General features: G+C 31.2%; 1 protein-coding gene across 2 annotated transcripts in view; it reads right to left on the bottom strand.

The window, feature by feature from the left end:
* Positions 1-24437, bottom strand: part of LOC132935438 (carbonic anhydrase-related protein 10) — a 283615-nt gene that overhangs the window by 216238 nt on the left and 42940 nt on the right. The gene's annotated exons all lie outside the window — the stretch shown is intronic.

Raw genomic sequence — 24437 nt, forward strand, 5'->3', positions numbered from 1 at the left:
ATTAAGCCACGTCGTGTGTCGTGTAGTTTGAGGGCGGGGAAACTATATGCAGGTTACAACTGCAGGTAAACACTAACCAATAATCATATTAATGGCTTACAAGTTGAGTTGTAGTCGATATAATTTTTGCAATCGAGAAAATATGACAAATTAATAAAAATAATCAATTTGAGCTATGTTAAACTAATGTTAAGAACGTTAGGCAACTTAGGTATTATGCTATATAAGTCAATATTGCTAACAGTATATTATATTATATTATTAACAGTTTAAAGTTAATATGTAGAAAATATTAACTGAATTCAGTTAAAGAGATAATAGTTAATTTTTTTATTTAAATACTACAGGAGATCTCACATTTAGCAGTTGTGTAACTTTTAATTTCTTTTTAAGTCATGAGTTAATATTTTGTTAAAAATTCATCCCTCACTATAATAGCTAGTATTCCTTATATCATTGTACATTAGCTGCAACTGTGGCGGTTTCGATAATAATTAAGGGGTTGAGTCAATTATAAATGATTAAATCAAGGAATATATTTTATTTGTTTATGTAAAATATTAAAATTGTTCAAATAATTACTGAAATTAAACGAAATAACTATTAACTAATTAGTATTAACTATAGTTTTATAAATGTTCAAGTATGATTTTAATTAACGTATTATTTTGCATATTAACTGGAAATAGCTATTAGTCGTTACAGCGGATTTTCTTGAACTAGTAGAGTTAAAGAGTTTGAAAAAACTTAGCCCCCTCACTCCACACACACACACACACACACACACACACACACACACACACACACCCTTTGCGCAATTAGTTATTGAAATGTGACTGACGCATTTGATAGAAAACTCTCAATAATATATTACATCGACTAGACTTGTGTGGACGATATACACGATTGAAAGTTGATACGAATAAATATAAAATCTCTATTCTTCAATAACAATACACAGACACACAAACACGCACATATTATACATAAATTATATTATGAAATTAAAATATACAATGTAATGATGGTTGTTTTATTTTTTTCTGAATTGACAGAAAAGGAAACATTTACAAAACCCACCTATATAATATATAGTATATATAATATTATTATGTACCGTCCATGATGACGGATTTTCTTCAACTAGTCAAATTAAAAAGTTAGGAAAAAACCTAGTCAACCCCCCCCCCCCCCCACCGGTTAGGTATTACAATGTGATCGATGCATTTCAATTTTCATTGAAAACTCTCAATATTATATTAAATCGATTAGACTTGTGAGGCCATGTACAACCGATATACGATTGAAAGTAGGTAGGTACAAACAAATATAAAATCTCTATTCCTCAATAACAATGCACATACACATATACACATAATATATATTATATAATGTAATATATTAATATACAATGTAATGACGGTTTTTTCCCTTTTTTTCTGAATCGACAGAGACGGAAAACTTTTGCAAAACTCATATTATACCGTCCATCAATCTCTATATTACATTATATATAATATATAATGGTTCAGATGAAATTATGTCATACAGGCGGTCTGCGATGTTCAACTCAAGGGGATCGGTGGAAAGGAAAGAAATGAGATTTTTTCAAATAAATACAAGGAATAAAACGATTCAACTACTGTGCCGGTCCCTAATACGCAATAACGTTTGCGATACGAACGTATTGTGTTATAAAATTGAGTGGCGGAGGACATATATAAACCCGCAGCGACCTAATACACATAGTATTATATTACATTATATTATTTATATTATATTATTATTATGAACGTGATCATTTTCATAATTTACGTTTGCATGTTTTTTTTTCTATCTTTCTCCAAAATATTAAATATTGTTTTAGGCATGTAGGTAATCAGGGAAACTTCTTGAACTAGTTAGAGCTGTATAAGGCATTTTTGTGTACTTTCCTCATGTCCTGATTATTATTTCTTTAACATTTATTATTTGCCTTTGTTTTTTTTTTTTTTTTTTTTATTTATTTTTAAAGTTTTCCTGACAAAATCATCTAAACTTAGTTATATAAAGAACAACATTTTTTTTTTTGGCTATTTATAAAAAAGGTTTAACATAATATAATGTAATAATTAACTAGGTTGAAGATAAGCTACTTTCGGACATCATGGGGACGACCACGTTTTAGTCTTCGATTGATGGGGCTGACATTTAACCCGTAATGCAGTGGACCGTTTGCTTTGCGTAGATGACAAAAGAAACTTGCCGATAGGTCCTTTATGTAGTTCTTAATAGTTGGTAAATTGAAGTCGGTGTGCAGGGCATCGTTTCGAACAAACCAAGGGGCATTTGAAATCACACGGAGGACTTTGGATTGTAGAACTTGGATTTTATTTATGTGGGTTGGTGCACATTGACCCCAGACAGGGACAGCGTTTAGTAATAGAGGACGAATGATTTGTTTCTATAGTAGTAATGAGCACTTCCAGCTCAGTGATGTTTGCCGATTTATTAATGGGTATAAAATGTTTAAACGTTGGTATCCTTGTTGCACTTTAGAGGATATATGTGGGTTCCAGGTAAGTTTTTTGTCCAGAATAACTCCAAGATATTTAATGTTTTGAGACCAAGGTATATTGTGTCCGTTGATTTTTAAGGAATTATGATTAGTGGGTCTACGAAGTGTGAAAATGACTGCTGTGCTTTTGGTCGGATTGAGAACGATTTTCCATTTTTGCGCCCATTTTTGTATTTCGTCAAGATGAGTTAGGATGTTTACTATTACATTTTCGATTTTATCGGAATTAGAATAAATGACACTATCGTCCGCATATAAGGCTATTTCCGTGTTCGTTGTTGTAGGAAAATCTGATATGTAAAGGTTAAAAAGTATTGGAGATATTTTTGAGCCTTGTGGTACTCCTGCAATAATTTGTTTGACGTCTGAGTTTGTGCCATCTATTTGAACGGTGAAACTACGAGAGTGGAGAAAAGATTTGATGATGTTGAAGATTACAGTGGGTGTGTTAAGACATTTTAATTTATAAAGCAGTCCGTCGTGCCAGAACTTGTCGAACGCTTTAGCTATGTCAAGAAAGGCCGCTCCAGTGTGTTCTTTTTTATCGAATCCGTTACTTATGTGCTCTGTAATACATAGTAGTTGCTGAGTTGTGGAATGGTTTGGTTTAAAACCAAATTGGCAGTGAGGAATTGCATCAGTTGCATTTAAATGACTAATAAGCCTGGTGTGAATGATTTTTTCGAAGATTTTTGAAACATACGATAGTAAGCTGATGGACCTGTAATTGTTTGGATCAGTATTATCTTTGCCAGGTTTTTTAATCATAATTTTAGTAGCCAATTTCCAATTAGTGGGAAAGTAGCTCAATTTTAACAGGGCATTGAATAGCGCTGTCATAAATAGAACTGCTTTATGGGGTAGTTTTTTTAATATGGAGTTGGTAATTAGGTCATGACCGGGTGATTTACGGTTTGGTAATTTCTTTATTATTTCTGAAATTTCTGTTGGGTTAGTGTATGGAAAAATATTTTGCGGTAAAATTTCAGGCTCGCTTAGTTTCTGAGACACCAAATTAATAGTTGCATTATCATTTAAGTCGTTAAGTGTGAATGTATTTTCTAAAGTGAAAGCAAACAAATTGCACTTTTCGTATACTGTATTTATAAAGTTGTTTCCGGATTTTAGAGGCGGGATTTTGTTGTCATTGGGCTTGATTAATCTTTTGGTCGCTAACCAAAGATTAAAATCAGCGGGATGTATTGAAGATAAATATTTTTGATATGAGTTTATTCTATGTTCTTCGAGTATTAATTTTATTTTTTTGGTATGGAAATTTAGCTTCTTGCGATCTTCTGGTCTTCTATGAAGTTGCCATTGTTTTCTTATATGGTGTTTGTTCTTTATACATTTTTGTATTTATGGGGTAATTTTTGATTTGTAATTTTGACCCAAAGTGGGTTTTGAGGGTATTGTACACTGTTCTGCAGCATAGGAGATTGTTTCATGAAGGTGAGAGATTGCTACATCAGCCATTAATGTATTGGAGATATTCTTAGGAATTGTTATATTATCTGAAACGTATCGTTTGAATTTATCCCAGTCAGGTTTCCCGTTTATAAGTTTGCGAGTTGGTTCAGATTGTATTAGTGATGCACCCCAATTGATATTTTTACTGGCAAATGATCTGAATCTAGTTCGAATAGGGGTTCTTGATTAATTATTAAAGAAGTTGATTTAAGTAAAACAACGTCTAAAATGTCTGGGCTTTTGTTAGGATCATAAGGATAATGCGTGGGATTATCAGGTGCCGAGATATTCGCTGAGGAGTTTGATAGGTACTTATATAATTTCCTCCCATTTGCGTTTGTTGTGATGCATTTCCAGTTTACGTGTTTTGAATTTAAGTCACCAACGATAACAATTTTATTATAGTTGCTTAATATTACGTCGAAGTCGGTTGTGTACATATTATAGCTTGGGGGGGATTGATATGCGCTAACTATAGTAGTATTTATATTGTTAATTAGTAGTGTTATTGCTACGGCTCCCAAAGATCGCAGACGTGGTATATATGCCTGTTTTGCCTTTGTATGGATTATATTAGGATTTGTTTGATGTATAATATTTACAAGTAGACAAAGTATTACAACTAATACTGTTAGATATTTTTAAGGAAGTTAGTACCTACGGTACATTTATAATATTATATTTTTGGGCAATCTATAGAAATGTGGATCGTGGACAGTCGATGTGCATAATATATTATTTATTAATATTTTAAGTAACTCCAGCGATAATTATGCATATAGATAGGATAACGAAATGGATAGGACACGGACAATATTAATATTATATCCAATGTTTATCAAGTTAATAAAAATCAATTAACTCGAGTAATGTTTAATAAGTCAAGTGACCAGCGGATCGTGAAGTTTTAAGTTAATAAATAATACATTTAATTCGCCAAGTTTAAATAGTTTGAATGGGAAAACAATATTAACTTACCCTAAATCAGTTTGAAAAAAGTTTATATACATTTTTAATTAGTTCGTGGAACAAATAAAGAGGTATATTTTGCCTATTTAAATATTATTATACTAGTTGTATATAATACCGCTTCTTTGGTCGGGAAAAAACGGACAAACATTAAATACGGCTTTATATCGGCTTATCTTTATTTTAGTGCACCTCAGTTCACGGGAAAATCGGCATCGGTGTACATCGCTTTGATAACTAATTCGACCGAATGTCATCACACTTGGTATGTTCTCAAACGTGGTTCAAACTACTCTCCAAACTTTACTGATATCTCCAAAAACGATCACTGAAACTTTCGTCAAAATCAGTCGAGTAGTTTTTGAGTCTATAAGCTACAAACATTGCCTCGCTTTTGTTCTACATATTTTGAATAACAAACAATACATTTAAATATATTATTTTCTTATATTTAAACAAAAATTACATGAACAAAAACGCATGGCGGATAGGTTAGTCTATACAGGTAAAAAAAAATTATTCGATTTTTTTTGTCAAAATGTGTGAGCCACTTAAATTAGTTATAGCGATAAGATAATATAACGGTTGGTAGGTAGTGTTATACATTTTTATCTTGGACAGATGATTTTATTTTATAATTTTCGAATGATAACAGTTCGAAAAAATTGGTTTTTGATAAAGTAAAGTTTTTATTTGGAAGCTTTTCGTAAGTAGTTTTAATTCTTCTATTAATTAATTAATTAATATTTTTGTATCAATGATATGAAAAATTTTATATATTTAATATTCATAATATTCATTTTTTCACGTTAAGTTGTCTATATTTTAAATATGCAATTATTAAATCACTATAGATATTAACGTAAGCGTGTACTTATAGTTGTCATGAGAATGTGAATAAAATCAAATGTAGTTAAATAATTATGACTTATGAGACAATATAAAATCGATGGAACAACATGTTTTTTGTTTTTTTCGTATATATCTACAACTTTTTTATGTAAATACATTGTACATCACTTTATGCTATATACTTTTCATGATTTTTTAAAATAACTCATAAAGTTTATAAATTTAAAATACTTTTGTTTATTATTAGGTATATTTTTATTTTAGGATAACATAAAAGAATAACATGGGTTTGTGACAACAATGAGACACTTCAAAAATCAAAATGTTTGAGTTGTTCAAGTAGTTGTTAATATTATAATCATAACTTAACCACTATTACAAACCCAGTATTTGCTTGATGCATTTAGTACAACAGATAGAAATGTTCTCTCACTTTCCTGTCTTAAATAAGATACATTTAAACAATTTTTTTCTCACTATCCCCAATTGCACTGCTACCACTTGAGCCATGGCTTCGGTTTCTTGTAATCCTTCAGTTACAAAACGTGTAGCTGATTTCCTATTAAGTACCATCCCTTCACCATCCACGCGCGTATAGGAATTTAATATTATAATTATCTGAAGCATATTCCTAAAGTACCTAACGAAATATTACAATAAATCGACAACCAAAAATCGTTTTGATTTTAGTTTTGACTAGACTCCAGCTGAATAAAATATATTATACTTATATGTGACACTGTCAGTCCTAGACTCCGTAATATCAACTGGTGGAAGGGTGAAGGGAGTGAAGGCGATAAAACCACCCCTACTAGGATCTGCAACCATTAAACCTACTCTTGAGTTAAAATTTCAAAAATTAATTTCGTTGTATAAAGACAATGATTTCGTGTAAGTTGTTAGGATATTACACTCACGTAGTCTCATGTCAGAGCTCTAGTTTTATGGATGTTGTTATTGTATTAGGTACTCATAAGATTTATTATATACCTTGCATTACCGAGTATATTTGTGTATATAATGATAATATTATGCGTATATGGGTTGAGAAATGCACAAATCATTTTGATTACAATGATTTATTATTTATAAGACGAAACAAAAGGAAAATTAATCGGAAAAATTGTATTGCCTAGCGACGCATAAGCGGACATTTAGTAAAATTATAGATGGGGGGAGGGGAAGGACTAAAAACTTTTCTAATTGTTTTTTTTTTTGTGGGAGGGGGTGACTATAGGGTTAGTTTTTCTTGGAGGGCTCTTCACTCCCCTCAAGCCTACCGACCGACGTACTCCGACGTGTATATTATTCAACATGTAAAAAAATAAAATCGATAACGGCAGTACAAATAGATATCTGCAGCTTCTAAAGTAATATAATATATATAAATGATCGGTAAATAAATTTTGTTTGCGCTCGAAATGCGTTCGATGGTAATTTATTGTCTTAAAGTACCGGTATCATTTCAAAGTTTTATTTATTCATCATCGACACATCCGATCTGCGGGGACGTCGTGTGCGTTCATTACACCCTCGTCGGCGGCGGCCGGCAAAGCGGTTGGTTACACGCGTGATATAAATATACAGTACTTACACATACTTAGGTACATATACATTATACATCGTCTGCCGGAAACGTTTTTGGCCTCTGACGTTTTCGCATTAGGCGATGATAAATTTTCCGGAAAAATTTCGTATGTTTACTTGCGCCTCCGGCCATAATAATGCGAGTGGTGGGTCGTATATAAATGGCCGGGAAACACACGCCTGGGACCGTGTCCCATACATAGATGTACCTATATTGTATAATATGAACCCTGTGGGAAAAGTTTGGCAAGATAATGAAAATTCCGCGGAAAAAACGGAATGGTCTCGAAAAACACGTGCGAGAAAATTAAACACCCGCACTAAGCGCACGCGCCCCAACGACGTGTGGGTGTAATAATCATTTCACGGCTGGAATTCCGAGTCTCTAAAACTTAATAATAAACCTAAAATAAATTTTTTTTATGTAATCACTAGCTGTATAACACGTATGATATTATACGGTTGTAGTTCTCGCTGCTGCAGGTTACCGACTGGTAATTTAGAGGACGAATGGAATAGGTACATACGACATGCTGATATTTTATAAATGTAATATTCTAGGACCATGGTTATAAGTACTACAACTACTTTGACGGACGAGTTAAATATTGATAACCTAGAATTTTAAATTTACAAAATATTATATTATTGGTATTTCCGTATATACATATATTTTTAGAAGTGGATTGAACTCAAAAATATGGTCTCGAACCAAACTTTTTAATTGTATGTCAAACCGATCACGGATAATTTAGTGTGACGTCAAACTTGAATCGAACATTTCATTGAACCGAATCATACCATACAAAATTATGATAATATCTAACTGAATCAGAACCGAGATCTTGAATACCTACCTATTAAATGTCAAATCAAACTTTTTAGCTTAATGTCAGTCTGAAATGACCAATTGAATACTAGGTATTCAAGTTTTAAACTAATCGGTCATATCTTACTTGAATCCGTTTACTATTAATTGGTTTGATAAAAATAATAAACAAGTATAAAATACGGGTGGGTATACAGTATAAACATATTATTTTCATCGATAAAACAGAAGAATAGAGAATATAAAAGTTTAAAAATTCACACAGGAAACGTATTTTGTTAAGTCTTTTGTTCGGCAAATTTATCGTGATCAATTTTTTTCGGAATTCAGAATAATCGTAAAATTTTAACTTTCTAGCTCGTTAGGTATTATTAAAACTAGGGAATCGACTTTCAAAAAAAACTTACGTTCAGTTTGATTTTTTGGACGTCAAACAGACCGGCCCACATCTAATATAATATAATACATATACATATACCTATGTATCTTTACAATGAAATGTGTTTTTAATTTAAAAACAGCAGTTGCAAATATTTATCCGTTATAGCGCTGTACCCGAGTTGTCCAGACTTTATATACCTAGAACCGGAAAAACCAGCCAGAGAATATTCCTAGATGGACACCGGCGAAATGTATTTTGAGTTGACCGCGAGTTTCCTATTATAACCGCAATAAACTAGGTATATAATATGACTACAAAACATGACGAGCGTGTATAATAATATTATGTATAAGTATACAATATTATTATGATCGTCCATCCAGTCCAACACTCGCAAACAGGACTTGGAACCGATATTTGATACCGATTTTGAATACCAGTTAAAACCGTTAAAAACCAAAATCGATACCGAATTCGAAAACAAAATCAAAAAACCAATATCAGTAATCAAAACCGAAATCGAAATCGAAAAATATAAAAACTAGTGTTCAAAACCAAAAACGAAATCAGAAAAAATAAATACCGATATCTGAAATCGAATTTATAATAGGAAAAAGTAAATACCAATAACCGAAACCGAAATCGAAATCGGAAATTTACGGTTTCAAGCCCTGCTCGCAAACACCGCTAAATATTTTCGTTTGGAAACACTGTTAGCCCCACATTATTATGACGTTTTAACGCACCTCCGGATCCGTTGTCTGCATAGTCGTGTTCTGTTATTGTAGCAGTGACAATACAATATTATTATCACGTCGATACGCGCGTACCGTATACCGTATGATATTATTATTATTATTATTATTATTATTGTTGTGATTCGCTAAAATTCAAAACAGGTAGGTAAGCGTGAAATATGCGATAACAACAATAATAATTTATACACGCGCCATCAAAACACTGCAGCATCACCAGTATGCTATTATTATTATTATTATTATTATTATTGTTTCGCGTACATCATCACAAGACCGTCGTAGTCATGCGAACGGAAAATCTCGTCTCCCCGAATGATTACCTATACTACTCTGTTCGTTTTAATATTATACTGACCCAACGAGTGTGTAGGTTAGCCGCCTATACCCACTACGTTTGTGATTTAATCGTGATTTTGCAATAACGCGATATCATTTATTATTATTATAATTAATACTATACCTAACGATATTATAGGCGAATTGCAACATCATAATTTATTTATTATTTGGAATTCTCGGCGCGTATTATCCTTTATACGCGATACTGCAACTACGGTATATAATAGTTACTCGATGCACCGTCACTCACTGTAATACGTCATCGTCGTCGAAAAAAAAAACAACGAGCTACAACATATATAGGATGCTATTTTTAACACTTCCAATGAACGGGTGGATCTTACCTTACAGCAGGGACTGGAACCATACCGAACAGAACCGGTTTTCTAACCAGAGCCCTTTCACTATATTGGGAATCGGGAGCTTCTTTAAATTCATTTACAAACCGGTTAGACCGGTAACTTCACCAGAACCGATACTTGTAAGTAGGTAAAGGATTTTACGATTGCATTTTTTACGATTGGTGAGAATGTGAGATATCAATTTAAAAATTGGTACTGACATATTATGCATATTCGACGCCAATGTATACGTTAATTCCGTCGAAGAATCATAGCTTTACCAAAAACCAACGGATTCAAAAGTAGAAGCAATCTTAACAAAGTCCATTGACTGGTTTGAAATACAAGATGAGGTAAATGCAACGCAGTTAGGACTTGCCTATCCCCGAAGCGTTAACGGATTGGTTCAATCTTAAACAAGTCTCGATAAATCGACAGGATTCGTGATCGCAGTATTAAAATTAAATTTCGTTTTGATTGAAACACTGCCTAGGTAATGGTTAGTAATCATACGCGTAATAAGTGACAACTAACAACGACTATAAACGAATAGATTCACCGAGAAGAAAGAAAGTCGAGTTTCCGGGACGCAATAAGTATACGTGCCATAATATTATGGGATACATTTTATTTTTGAAAACCACAAATTATAAGGATGGTGATGACTAAAAAGACCCTTATCTCAAAAAAAAATAATTTTTGATTTAAATACCATCACGGAAGATTATATACCTATATAATATTATCACATACCTAAGTACACATGGCGATTGGAATCTGAGCAGTATGTATTCAACTGCATTTTTGTTTTTAATGCAAAATGCTCTCGTTCCAAAAAAAAACAACCAGATAAGTAGTTGATCTAGATACGGTCGACGTTTTTCGAGGAATTAGAATTTCAGCAAATTACATTTTGACTTAATGACGAATTAATTAATTTTACCTACATTTTTTTGATTGGCTTTAAGAATATTACAGGCTGTAAATAGTACTAATTTAAATGTCACATGATTTCTGTTACGTAATTTAAAAAAGTCTTACAACTGATTTCAAACGATTTTGACGATACCCTTGACCTGGAAATCTTGGATTTAAAATCTAAAATTACTTTTTCTTAACAGTCGAAAGAATCGATATAAACCTTATTATGCACGTGACACATACATTTCAAACTTTATTTTGACGATAAATTATTGCCTTTCTGTAAATTGAGTGTTAACTTAGCGTAGTTTTCACGAACAATATATAAACTTTTCGTTGCTACAATAATAACACAGTGATACATAATAATAATGTATACATTTTCTTGGTATTGGTCTATAATAATATGAGAGTGACGATTGTGATAAATATAAAGAATTAAATATAATAATATTATTTAACTTATTTTATACTCAACACACACGGAATGATTCACAAAGTATGCTCACGCCCTTTTATTTAGTTTTTTTTAATTTTTTATAACTTAAAGTTCTATAACTCAAAAACTATAGGTATTAGGTAGGTAGTTATTTAATTTTTGATTTCAACATTTTAAATAAAATCACTTGCCCATTAAATGATTTTGATTTACTGCAGCGCAAACATAAATGGATCTTCTTTCACCTTTGATACTGTGGATAGTAAATGTTCCAAAAGTCTGTATTTAAATTATTTAGGTAAATGCTGCGTGTTGAATATTAGATAGTTAACATCATAATTTGTGATAGTGTTGTGAATTATCATTTTGATGCGATAGGAATGAGCCAATAATTACCATTTTATCCATTAATAAATCAGGTCCATGTCCCATGCATCCCCCCCCTCCAAATTTCGATTCAAAACCTATACAAATCGTTTGTACCTGTTTGTACCTCAAGGGTTAGGTTAGGTAAAAACTATAGAAAATATTTATTAATAAAAATTAAATCGATATTCTGGTTGAAAATTTTATAATTTTTTTTTTTTTTATAGTATTTACAAATTATAACTATAAATATTTTGGGACATTTTTCTCAAAAAAATTTTTTTTTAAACTTGGCTTTTTATTTCAACTAAGATTTCTTTGTTCAAATTACAATTTCTTAATAAATTAGGTTTTATTAAACTAGTTATCTTCTTTATGAAATAAATATTTTTTTATTTACTCAACGATGTTTTTTTTATCCTAATTACATTTTTTATTGTATACATATTTTATTTTAAACTGCTTTTTATTTCAACTAAGAATTTTTTTATTCACATTAAATTATTTTAATAAATTTATATTTTTTTATTAAATTAGGCTTTTCTACTAAGTTAGATTTGTATGAAATATAAACTTTTTTAAACTAGGCCTTTTATTTCAATTTAGATTTTTTATTCTTTTTAGATTTTTTATTTATTACAGATTTTTTTATTCACACTAGATTTTTTTTTTATGAATTATTGATTTTTTTATTAAATTTTTTATTCGATATAAAATATAAATTTAAGAAAAAATGTTGAAAATAATTTGACTCTTTTTGAGCTGTTTGTCAGTTTTCAATTTTTTTAGTTTTTTTTTCTATAAATATCAATAAAATGTTATTTATTAGGTAAAAAAGCGTGAAAATTTAATATAAGGCTCCTGATATATCATTCTAATAGCAGTTGAAAAATATTAAAAATACATAGGCACAATTTTTTTTTATAAGCATTTAAAGTTCAAATTTTGACAAAACTTATCAAATTCATAATTTAATAATTATTTTGTAGTTAAACATTTATAAAATGTTCAACTTTTATAGCCAAGGATTGAAAATTGAAAACAAGGCTCTTAGGCTCCACGTAAATAGGTTATATATAAATTACTTTATTCACAATAATATCATCAAATATAGATAATATTATATGCTGACTGACCGTTTTCGCTCAGAATCGTTATATCATTGAATTCAAATTTAACACCATCCATTACAGTGACCCACTTGTAACCTACTGTACAGAAGATTTACATCCACTTTCCCACCGTTTTTAATATCGGTTGCCTAAAGTTGCAAATTAGTTGCAAAATATTGGTATAACTTCGTTGTAATTATCATAACATGGTGGGGTAAAATTCACACATGTAGCGCCCCCACCTAAAAAATTTGAAATAACTGGAAAACCGTTGTGGTACAAACGATTTTTCTTGAGATACAAACATGTACAAACTAGGTACAAAAGATTGGTATCTGTTTAAACTCAAAATTCAAAGGTGGGGTTACAGCGTTTCCTCGGCAACCTCACCTTAAAACTTGGAATAACTGGAAAACCGTTGAGGTACAATCGATTTTACTTGAGGTACAAACAGGTACAAACGAGGTACAAACGATTGGTATGTGTTTAAACTTGAAATTCAAAGGTGGGGGTGCCAGCGTTTCCTTGGCATCCCCAAAATCAAAATAGGGACAATTAGAAAACCGTTGAGGTACAAACGATTTTACTTGAGGTACAAACAAGGTACAAACAAGGTACAAACGATTGGTATAGGTTTTGAATCGAAATTTGGAGGTGGGGTGCTGGGGACATGGAGCTTAATAAACCGCTAAAATTTCTGTCGCCCATAATATCCTTGGGTACAGTATATACTATATATAATATAATGATATAAAGTTTCATAAACATTTTTATTATAATAGTGTGCACGAAAACTTTCTTCTAATAATTTTTGTTACCATTTATTTATTATTATTATTATTATTTGTTTTTTTTTTTAATTTAAAAAGTTTATTTTATGTATTTCGCATTAACAATAATAAGTCATTAACGAGCAACACCTGTTAAAAGTTTCATTTCCAGTTTGACAGTTATTATAAACGTGTATATAATATATATGTATTATACAGTTTTGTATCATATAGGTACACGGATGAAAAAACAAGTGATCTACTGTTAAAACGTGCGCAACGATTTCATTAAAATTTTTTTAAAAATATGTCGTTCGTCAGCGTAATACGCGTCCTAACCCGCGGTGGCTGTAATACAACACGAATTATAATACCTTATAATATAATACCGTCGAATTAATTAGGTGCTCCGGATAAGAAATTAGTGTCAGGCGAGTAACCCGAGTTTTGAAGACGAACTCTACAAAATATTATGAATTTTAGAACTCACGGTAGATAATAACAACACATTTATTCATTACGCACCATAAACCATAATACCGTTGATAAATTCTCCTGGTGGACGCAACACGTCGGTTGGAATTCGCTGATAAATTGTTTAACTTCTAAATATGACGTATAGTCAATGGTCAGAATTTTATCTGCTCGGCGATGCCCGATTGAGAACGTAAAATTTTTTTTTTTCCATTTCGTGGTGAAGTCTACTACCAGGCCCGGTGACCGGTCGCATAATATGTATCTATACGCGTCTTATGAAATACTCGTTCATACCATAGAACTAGGCCTACGTATATTCCAGGGACCGCTGAAAGGGTGTTTATAGTTATCGTGTAGGCAGTAGGCACTCGACGTTTCTGACACCGTTCTACAATTTAATATATTAAATGCACGAAATTCGATTTTTTTTTTTTCAAAAATATTCTCTTCAACTCATGTGTATAGTAGTGTACTTTGATGAATGGTAAATAAATATTATAACAACGTTGTACGCGTCATACTTCTACGCAGTGCTCAACAGTATCGTATTTTTGGTATTTTTGTTTATTTTTTTTAGGGGGGGGGGGGGGGGGGGGGGTGGAGGGTTCTCGTATATAGTTCGATTAATTGGATCTGAGCTCAATAGGGCGTATTGCTGCAAACATCATCAGGCTAAGCTGTACTCACCCAATAGGTCTGCAGTTGGTCTGCCGCGGTCAGCGTGTCCGTATTATTTCATCGGCGGTAAACGAATAATACGATTCGAATTGCACAAGGTGTGTGTATAATTATACACATAGGTGCGGCACATGTACCAATGATAATTGGACGCTATATTATATACTAATATATGAAGCGATGACGTTTCGATATGAATTCGGTTTATACGGTTCAAGTCTGGCTCACTTTGCGCACAATTAATATAATATATTATATTGTACTCGTCACACAGCGGCTTTAACATTTTAAACGCAAACTTAACCCATAACATATTATCATAATATTATATTAGGTATTATACTGCGTTTACAGGTTGAAGGGCCCTTCTCCCAGGATAATATCTAATGCGATTATTGTGCAACCCTACGTGTATTATTCAATCGTAATATCGGAACAATAATTGTATTCTCGAAACCATTATATTTCATACAAACACTGCAGCTAGTATAATATCTAAATGGACTGCAACTATGGGATGTATGAAACGTGAAGTGTCTATATAAAACTGAAAACCTTATGGTAATATACATAAATATATTTTTTTTTAGGGTGTCTTTTCTCAAAGATGGAAACAGAGCGTACTATGCAGTAGTCACAAATAGCGTGGGAAGCTGGGGCTCCCTAACTTTTTTGCTCACTCCTCTACATATAATCTAAGACAATTTAAGACATCAAGTGCACCTCAGGCGTACTGATTCAGTGTGAAATATTATCTACTACACAGTGCGAAATAAAATTGCGAGTAGATATATAATATAATATACAGAGCTGATACTAATGACACGATGAGTTCTAATTGTACCGCAAATTTAATATTTGTGTTTGTTGCAGTTTACATTATTTAAATAAATTTACATTATTATTATTAATATAAACGTGCTAAACATTTGAAATGTGTCCGCAGTATTGTTTTATTGGGCATTTAAATGACCACCACCTAAGATAAGTAATTAAGGTTAGGTCACTAAATCATAAAATATTATGGTTCCGATAAGAAGTCTGTTCATTGCTTTTAATAGCTTTATTTCGCTGAATGACAATATATTATTTCTCTAAATACTGTGGGGGTATCATTTGAATGTAATCAAAATTGAAATTGTATATACGAATATCACCGACATAATATTTTCGGAACGATGAAAAATTCATTTTAATTTACATGTTCTTATAATTATCATTAATACTATTAGCATATATTTAAGTAAGTAGTTTATTTTATGCACTAATTCTTATATGTAAAATTGTAAATATAAAATATCGGGTTAAATGGTGAATATTAAAAGAAAGCTAATAATTTTGACAGGATGTCGCTTTCGTTTGAAAAATAAATGCGCTTAAAAATGTCGGATTGCCTGTATCGATTTCAATAATCATGTGGTCGAATATTTTTAAAGTATACATGTACTTACATTTACTAGGGTAATCAAATTTTTGAAAAAAAAATTATGTAAATATAGTCTTATCAGCGTATCAGCTTTCCGGCGAAGTCATAAAAACTTTAAAATGTTAACAAATTGTGATCAGTGTAGAAAACATTAACCTCATTGTTATCTGATATTGCTAAGACACGACACATAAAAGTTTGAAGATATCTTTAATGTACGTTGTCTCTTATTTCAGATAAACCGATGTGGTTGGTCGGTTTAAGATAATTTAATATCAATAATAGGTATAGCAATGTTATTAATTTATTACCGAGTTGACATAATATTTATCATGAGTGATGGTAATCGAATGATTCTTGTGTAGAAATATGTTTCAGATCTATCTGAATATGTTAAGCTATGATGGATACTACAATATTACATATTTTTACATAATATTTGACATTATTTGCATATTTTAACATAATTTCATATTTTTGTTAAACATTCCCCTATTTAAAATCACCATTATCGCCGTTGAATTCGGTTAAAAATATATTGCACCAATCGTACGTCGCGAGGCTCGACTCTCTATACCCTAGAGCAATAATTACGTGCATAGGTAAAACCAGGTATAAAACTTACGATTCTGTGTAATCCATTAAAATCTTATAAATGCATCTGATACCATCCTGAAGAAAAGTTTGTTTTGTTGCAAGACTAACTCAAAATAAACACCAGCCTACACACACACTTATTGTGTAAAACTTTTGCAAAAGAAACAACAAAAAACAACGTACTATTCCTGAAGAAAATTAAGAGAAAATGGGATCAAATTTATATCTATTGCAGTACATACATACATTATATTATACTTATAACTTTATTACTTTGCAGAGTTAATAAAAAAATTTAACTGTTGAATATTCCGTATTTTTTTGTTAAATATTTTTGAAAATTACTGAAATATCCATTAATGAATAATAAATATTGTTGTTACAGTAAAATGCTGTAGCCGATTAAGCAATGGGGTGTAGAATGTACAAGGTATAAGAAGTGGTCAAATGATTGTTGACAGTGGCCTGAATAGGTGTAAGATGGGAGAAATCCACCAAGGCCTTTTTATGCTATCTATACTTTCAATAAAGAAAAAATATTATTTACTAATTTGTATAATCAACGATACAAAATTGCTAATTTGCAATTGTAAACAATAATATATTCACTTCGAATGATTCACTTTTACGTAATATACAATCTTGAGGCACGAATATTTTTGGGAATTTTTTGAAAATATTAGACAAATATATTTAGATTTCGGGCCGCTAAAATCTTTTCTAGTTGGGTCAAAGTACTTTCAGTCCACCACTAATTGTTGACCTCTACTGGCTTACCAGTCTCTGTTTCTTATCGTATTTTTAGTCAATCATTTCTCGGGATATAAACGATTAATTTTCTGTCAAAGTGAAATTTTGAATGAATTTTACTAAATATAAAACGTTTGTGTAAGTTAGTACCATTTTGATTTTCAAAATTGTATTTTAAACATTAACGACGTAAACGTAATAGTATTTTGTTGGTCACCTGTTTATGATGTAGATTAATTATTATATTTTTATCTAGCAATACACAAATAAATACAACGCTTAAAAACATGATTCAATCCATCGTAAATTCATTTATATTCAGCGATATTAACGTTAAGACCAAAAATGAATAGTATAATGCCTACACAAATTATATTACGAGTAACGTTTATTTTAGTAATGGTATCAGGTACCATGGTTAGATCAATATAATGAAGAGTGTGCAAAATTAGTTGTAAATGTGCGAATAACCGGTCAAATCCAACGATACCAAATTATTCATCGAAACTGACTCAATAAAGTAATACAAAAACAACACGGAGTTAATAGTGAAATCGCATTGTACTTAAGTAAACAACATTTCTATAGTCTACTTAATCTGTATAAATAAAAATGAAATACTATTCGGAACCACCTTTAGACCTTGTCACTAGCTACGATCACCAGTGACAGACAACCTATTGACATCTATATAGGCGATTGACAATGGGCTGTTATCGGATCGATAATGGAGGGTACCGGTAAAATCAGATGTTTAACTTACGATTCTGCAACGGCCGTGTAAAACTTATGAATGCATCTGAAGTTGGCCTGAAGGGAAATTTGTTTGGCTGACTGACTAAAAAACGACACCAAGTCTTCACGTGCACATTTATCAATGTTTTAGAATATAAGCCACAAATAAAAATGTACTATTCCTGAAAAAAATGAAGGGGAAATGGAATCGAGTCTATATCTTATGCATATTATACTTTTAGGTCAATTACGTTTCTAGATAACAAAAATAAAAATGTTGCCTTTTTAACTATTAAATATTACGTACTTCTTTTATTAAATTGTTTTGAATATTACTGAAATATCATTTAATGAAATAATAAATATTATTCTTATAGTAGGTACCTATATTTTAAATATTGTAGCCGGTTAAACGACACAGAAACAATGGGGCGTATATTGCACAACACGCGTTCAAGTGATTGTTGCAAGACCCCTATCGGCAACTACCCTCTGTTTCTTGCCGTATTTCTAGTCAATCGTTTTTCGTGAGATAAAACCATGCATTTTCTATTAGAGTCAAATCTTAAACGAATTTTACTGAATCTAAGACCTAATCTAGGACCTTCTGTATATTAAGTGATGTTCATTATTGAACATTGTATTTTAAACTTTAAACTACGTTAACAAAATAGTATTATGTAGGCCACCTGTTTATGATGTATGTTTATTATAACGTTTTCTACCAATAAACAAAAATATAAATCAATACAACGCGTATAAAACACTATTCATTTATTGTAAACAATTTTTTTTTTTACATTTTAACATCATCCGGTTAAAAATACAATAATATTGAATTTGCAACTTGCCAGCAAGACAATGTATCGGTTTAGTGCAGGTCTGGTTACAGGACTCATGATTGGTTTTGTTGTAGGTCGACAGAAAAGTTTCAGAAAAACGTCACCGAATAGAAAAAGGAGGCCAAAAACTCCAGAGCCAATGACGCCAAAGCTACCGACGCCAAAGCCACCGACGCCAAATCCAACGACGACAAAGACAATTCCATCAACATCACGGAAAAAATCGTGAAATCGCCAAACAATGAACAATCGCCAAAGTTGGTATGCATTTAGAATTTTGAAATTTATTTGTTTGTCATTATCAAATATTGTTAAAAAAAAATCGGGTGAATGGATGTCGCTCTGCTGTACAGTAGGTTACAAGAGGGTCACTGTAATGGATGGTTTAAAATTTGAATTCAATGATATAATATCATTGTATAAGAAAAACGATTCTGAGCGGAGACGGTTTATCAGTCTGGATTTTTTAAATTTTTATTATTTATTATAGCCTTTAAGTAGAATTGTTATTATAATATTATAATTTTTTATTCTTTGCTACGATGATAAACAAATCGTTAGAAATTAAAATCACATTTTAAGCGGTTTTTCGTAATTTGTCAGTAGTTTTTCTCGTAACATTAAATAACTATTGAAAAAATCGAAAAACTACTTCTCTAAAGTACCATCTTGATCAAATTTGTTGAAAGATAATGTACTATAATATATTGAAATCGAAGCACTCTATCTATTAGAAATTTTGTATACAGGATATAAAAAAAAAAAAAAAAATGAACACCATTTTAAAGCCATTAGCTTCCTCGCTCCGCTCAAAATCTAAAATAAAAATAATATTTATAACAATACACAAGTTTTGATTACCTGGCACCTATGATACAATATGTAAGTATACTATGAGAGGAGGGAAGTATGCAGCGAATACCCCCAGTATGGTTATTATTTGTGAGACTTCAGCTCAAAAATATTTGAGCTAGTTGCGCCTATGAGCCAACAACATAATATGTAAAGTAGATTATAATATTGAATATTTAAAATTTAAAAATTTAGTCTACTGCTTCATCATATTGTTACTCGATTGTAAAATGAGTGAAAAAACATAAAACACAAAATTCAATAATCAAACGAGAAAAATAAATTATTGAACACTTTTATGCGATCGTGTCAAGTGTTACGTTCTATCCGTTGATGTTCGGTCGACCAAAGTGACAATATTTTTAATTTGACATTTTGAAAACCTAGGTTTAGGATTGGTACTTCTGGAAACTTTTGGACTCGGGAATATTCTCGAAAATTCCTAGAAACTTACGGGAACGGGATCGTTCCCAGGAATATAAAACAATAAAAATAAATATTTTTATATTCTGAGTGGAGCGAAGAATGTAAGTATTTATTTAATTACACTGTGTTTTTTTTTATTTTACTTTTGTTGTGTCTAATGTCTAAATGACACTTTTTTATAGTAAATAAAATGCTCTGATCATCAATTTTCTAAGAGCTAGTTTATAGTAGAAAATTGGTACTATTGAGAGATCAAATTTTAAATTTCGTACTACGTAAATTATATATTTATTTTGATGATCAAAAATGTTAATATCTAATTTATTGAGGTATGTGATTAGATAAAATAATGATTAACAAATTGTCATTGATTGGGTATTTTCGATATTCACGGTTATTCCCGAGCAATATTTCAGGAGGAAATTCTGAGTCTGTTACCTTCCCGGAAATTATTCAACCCTTTAATACGGGAGATAATAATTTAGTAGCTACTTTTAGAATAATATTAAACTTTTAAATATATCCGTTAAAAAGTTTCTTATAAAAACACCGTGAGCTACGATTTGAAATCGCATGAAATCGCATGAAATCGCTAAAGTCCGAGCTAAAGTCTATATATAGGTACTTATAGATGGTAATACGGGAGTTTACCAATTGCGCTTAAAATTACCTTTTCATATACCAATTGCGCTCTAAAATGTTTAGGGTCGATAGACCAATTGCGCTTATACATTTTACACTACCTAAGGAAAACTTATTAGTCAGTTATAATTGTAGTAAGCAAGTTACTACTTAACAACATCATTGTAATATAATAGTAATTATACTATACTATAAATTAGCTATACTGTAATTCGGCATAAATCGGATATTAGAAACGGAAATAGGATTTCCTACTGTTTAGCATAAGAAGGCAGGCTCACTGAATAATATAATTACTCGGGGAGTCCTGTGAACGACAATATTCAAATATAAAAATATAAAATAATGGTTATTTTAATTGCAACGCTGTACGCGACGATGTTCAATATAGAAATATAAAAGAGTAGAATGATTATTCAATTGAATCATAGATTAGCATTTTTAGCAATACGTAGAAATATAAGGAAGTCATAAAATACGTGGGCCGGAACGATGGTCACACACATCACATCCGTGAGCCGAGATACAGTAGCTATAGGCAAGGGGTACGGGGAACTTCATATAAAAGGGAGCCCGAATCGGCCTGTTTTCAGACGTGTACTACCACCCATTAGTGCAAGCACCTTCACGCCACTCTGTACAACAATATTTTGGACTTAGAAAATTATCAACAATATAATAAAATTCACAATAAAACAACAACTGTCTTTTATTTATTATCAACCACGACTACAACATCAAACAAATTTGTCTGCGACCTGCAACTATAATATCTTGGCAGCCACTTATCTACTATCAGTACTACGATAGTAGGTACCAAGCTACCGAGTATATTTACATAATTATATAATAAATGCTCGACCGGAGTTATACGATTTTTACGGGGGGTTGAGATCAAGTATTTGATGACTGAAATATAATTTATGCCGACTGTAAAAATGTCGACCCGTAATTTCTTAAAACAAACTATGTGAAGTTCCTTATTTTTGGTTTTTCTGTATAATAGGTTATAATATTTCTGTTAATTGTATTACCTTAGCACTACTTACCACACATGAATTAAGGGCAGCACTTAACTCATGACATATTAGTCACGTGTTGACCCTAAGGCCTAAACTAAAATAAAATAATAGGTGGTTAAATCATAAAGTAATAAGATGGCTATATTAATAGCAGGGCTACAGTAAAATAATACATTTGGTCAATAATAACATGCTGATTTAAAAAAATATTTTCTGGTAAGTACGCCAAGTATCAAATGTCTACATAATATAATATTAATAAATAAATAAGTTTATTTCAAATTAAACAATAAAATAATATAGGATAAGGAAAACTTATTAGTTAGTTGTAATTATAAATATAATAAAAATAAACGAATAGGTACACTGATCACAAGTTTGATCGTCAATTATTCAAAATTAAATTGTAATTATAAAAATAGTAAACATATATATGAACAAATAAATGATTTTTGGGAGTATTATAATTCACATTTAAACATTTTTACAATAATAATAACACGACGTTTGATAAAATTCCCGATACTGTTATAAAATATAATATTATAACCAGTAATCAATTATTGATCAATAAAAACGTTTTTAATATTTAAGAATTTTGGTGTTTTTATGTTGATGTTAATGGAATTAGATCGAACAACAATATTTTTATATCTGAAGGTAGCCGCTAGGTTAATTTGAATACAAGCGCAATTGGTATATTGACCGTAAAATATAAAGAGCGCAATTGGTGTACTAACCGTAAAATATAAGAGGCGCAATTGGTAGACTGACCCTAAAACACAAATTTTGTTTTAGGCGCAATTGGTTCATGCCCGGTAATACAATCAGTTTCATCGATTAAAACGCTAATCGTCGCAAATATTGTAATGCAAATACCTACTACAACAGTCCATAGTGGACCAATAATTGTATTATTAACCTATTCATTACACCCCATAAACCTTATCAATGGTAAATTGTGTGGACGTAACATGTCGATTGGGATATGCTAATAATTGTTTATGTGGTGACTATAATATGAGATTAAACTATAGTTCCTAAAAGAAAATTAAGACTTATTTTGTTTTTCACTTATAATAGAAATATCTATTTGTATTAATTACATTTTGATGAACGAAAATGTATACTTCTTAAGATATTACATTAGAGGACATAACGTTAAATAAATAGAAATTGATTGGGTAGTGTTAAATTTTCCATATTTGCGGTCATTCTACAGCATTAAAGGAAACTCCCACCAAGTTAGGCTCCTGGAAATCGTCCAACTCTATAATAGCCACAGCACGATGGAAAGCAATAATTTAGAAACTCGCAAAACTAACAGATTAATATTGAATAGTAAAATATATCCTTTTAGACGTTCTCTCGTAAAAACACCGCGTAAGATCTGATTTTAAGTCGCGTGAAATCGCTATATAGTCTATATATAGATAGGTACTTATATTATGTGGTAATACAATACAGTTTACATCGATTAAAACTCTAATCTTCACGAATATTACAATGCAAATACCTACTACAACAGCTTGTAGTGAAGTGCACTAATAATTGTACCTATCCGTTCAGTTTGATCTATTAGCATAATATTAATATTATAATGGTTTTCGTCACGTCGAAAAGAAAAACGGCCAAACCGGGGAAATTGTCACGGTAATTAGACGCACCTATAACTGATAGGTACTTTGTGGATATTCACGGTCATTCTCGAGAATCGCAGGGAATTCCCGTCAAGTAACGTTCCCGAAAATCGTCCAACACTAAAAGGGTATAATAATACGAGGGATGACAATATTCAGTAACTCCCAACAGAATAATATTGAACAGTAAAATATATCCGTTTAGACGTACTTAAGTAAAAACGCCGTGAGCTACGATTTTGAATGGAGTGAAATCGCTAAAGCCTATTTAGGCTACACAATACGCAGTTTACATCGGTTAAAACGCGAACCGTCGCGAATTTAGTAATGTAAATACCTATTACAACACAGCTTGCAGTGGAGTGCAGCAATAATTGTATTCGTTATTTGGTTCGATCTATTAACATATAATAGTATTCGTCACGGCGACTAGAAGGACGATAAGACCATGGATAGTTTAAACGATTAAATGTATTATTTTTTGAACAGGGTAATGATGTGGAAAGGATTTTTTGTACGTGACAATACTGGAAAACGTGAGGGATTCGGAAAACAGATTAGAGAGACGGCAAATCGGAGTAAATTCAGATTTAACGTAATGTTCGCACATAAATAATTGACATTTTATTTACACGCACCAACATTGAAAACAAACTAT

This window comes from Metopolophium dirhodum, chromosome 1 (assembly GCF_019925205.1).
Source record: "Metopolophium dirhodum isolate CAU chromosome 1, ASM1992520v1, whole genome shotgun sequence".
NCBI lineage: Eukaryota > Metazoa > Arthropoda > Insecta > Hemiptera > Aphididae > Metopolophium > Metopolophium dirhodum.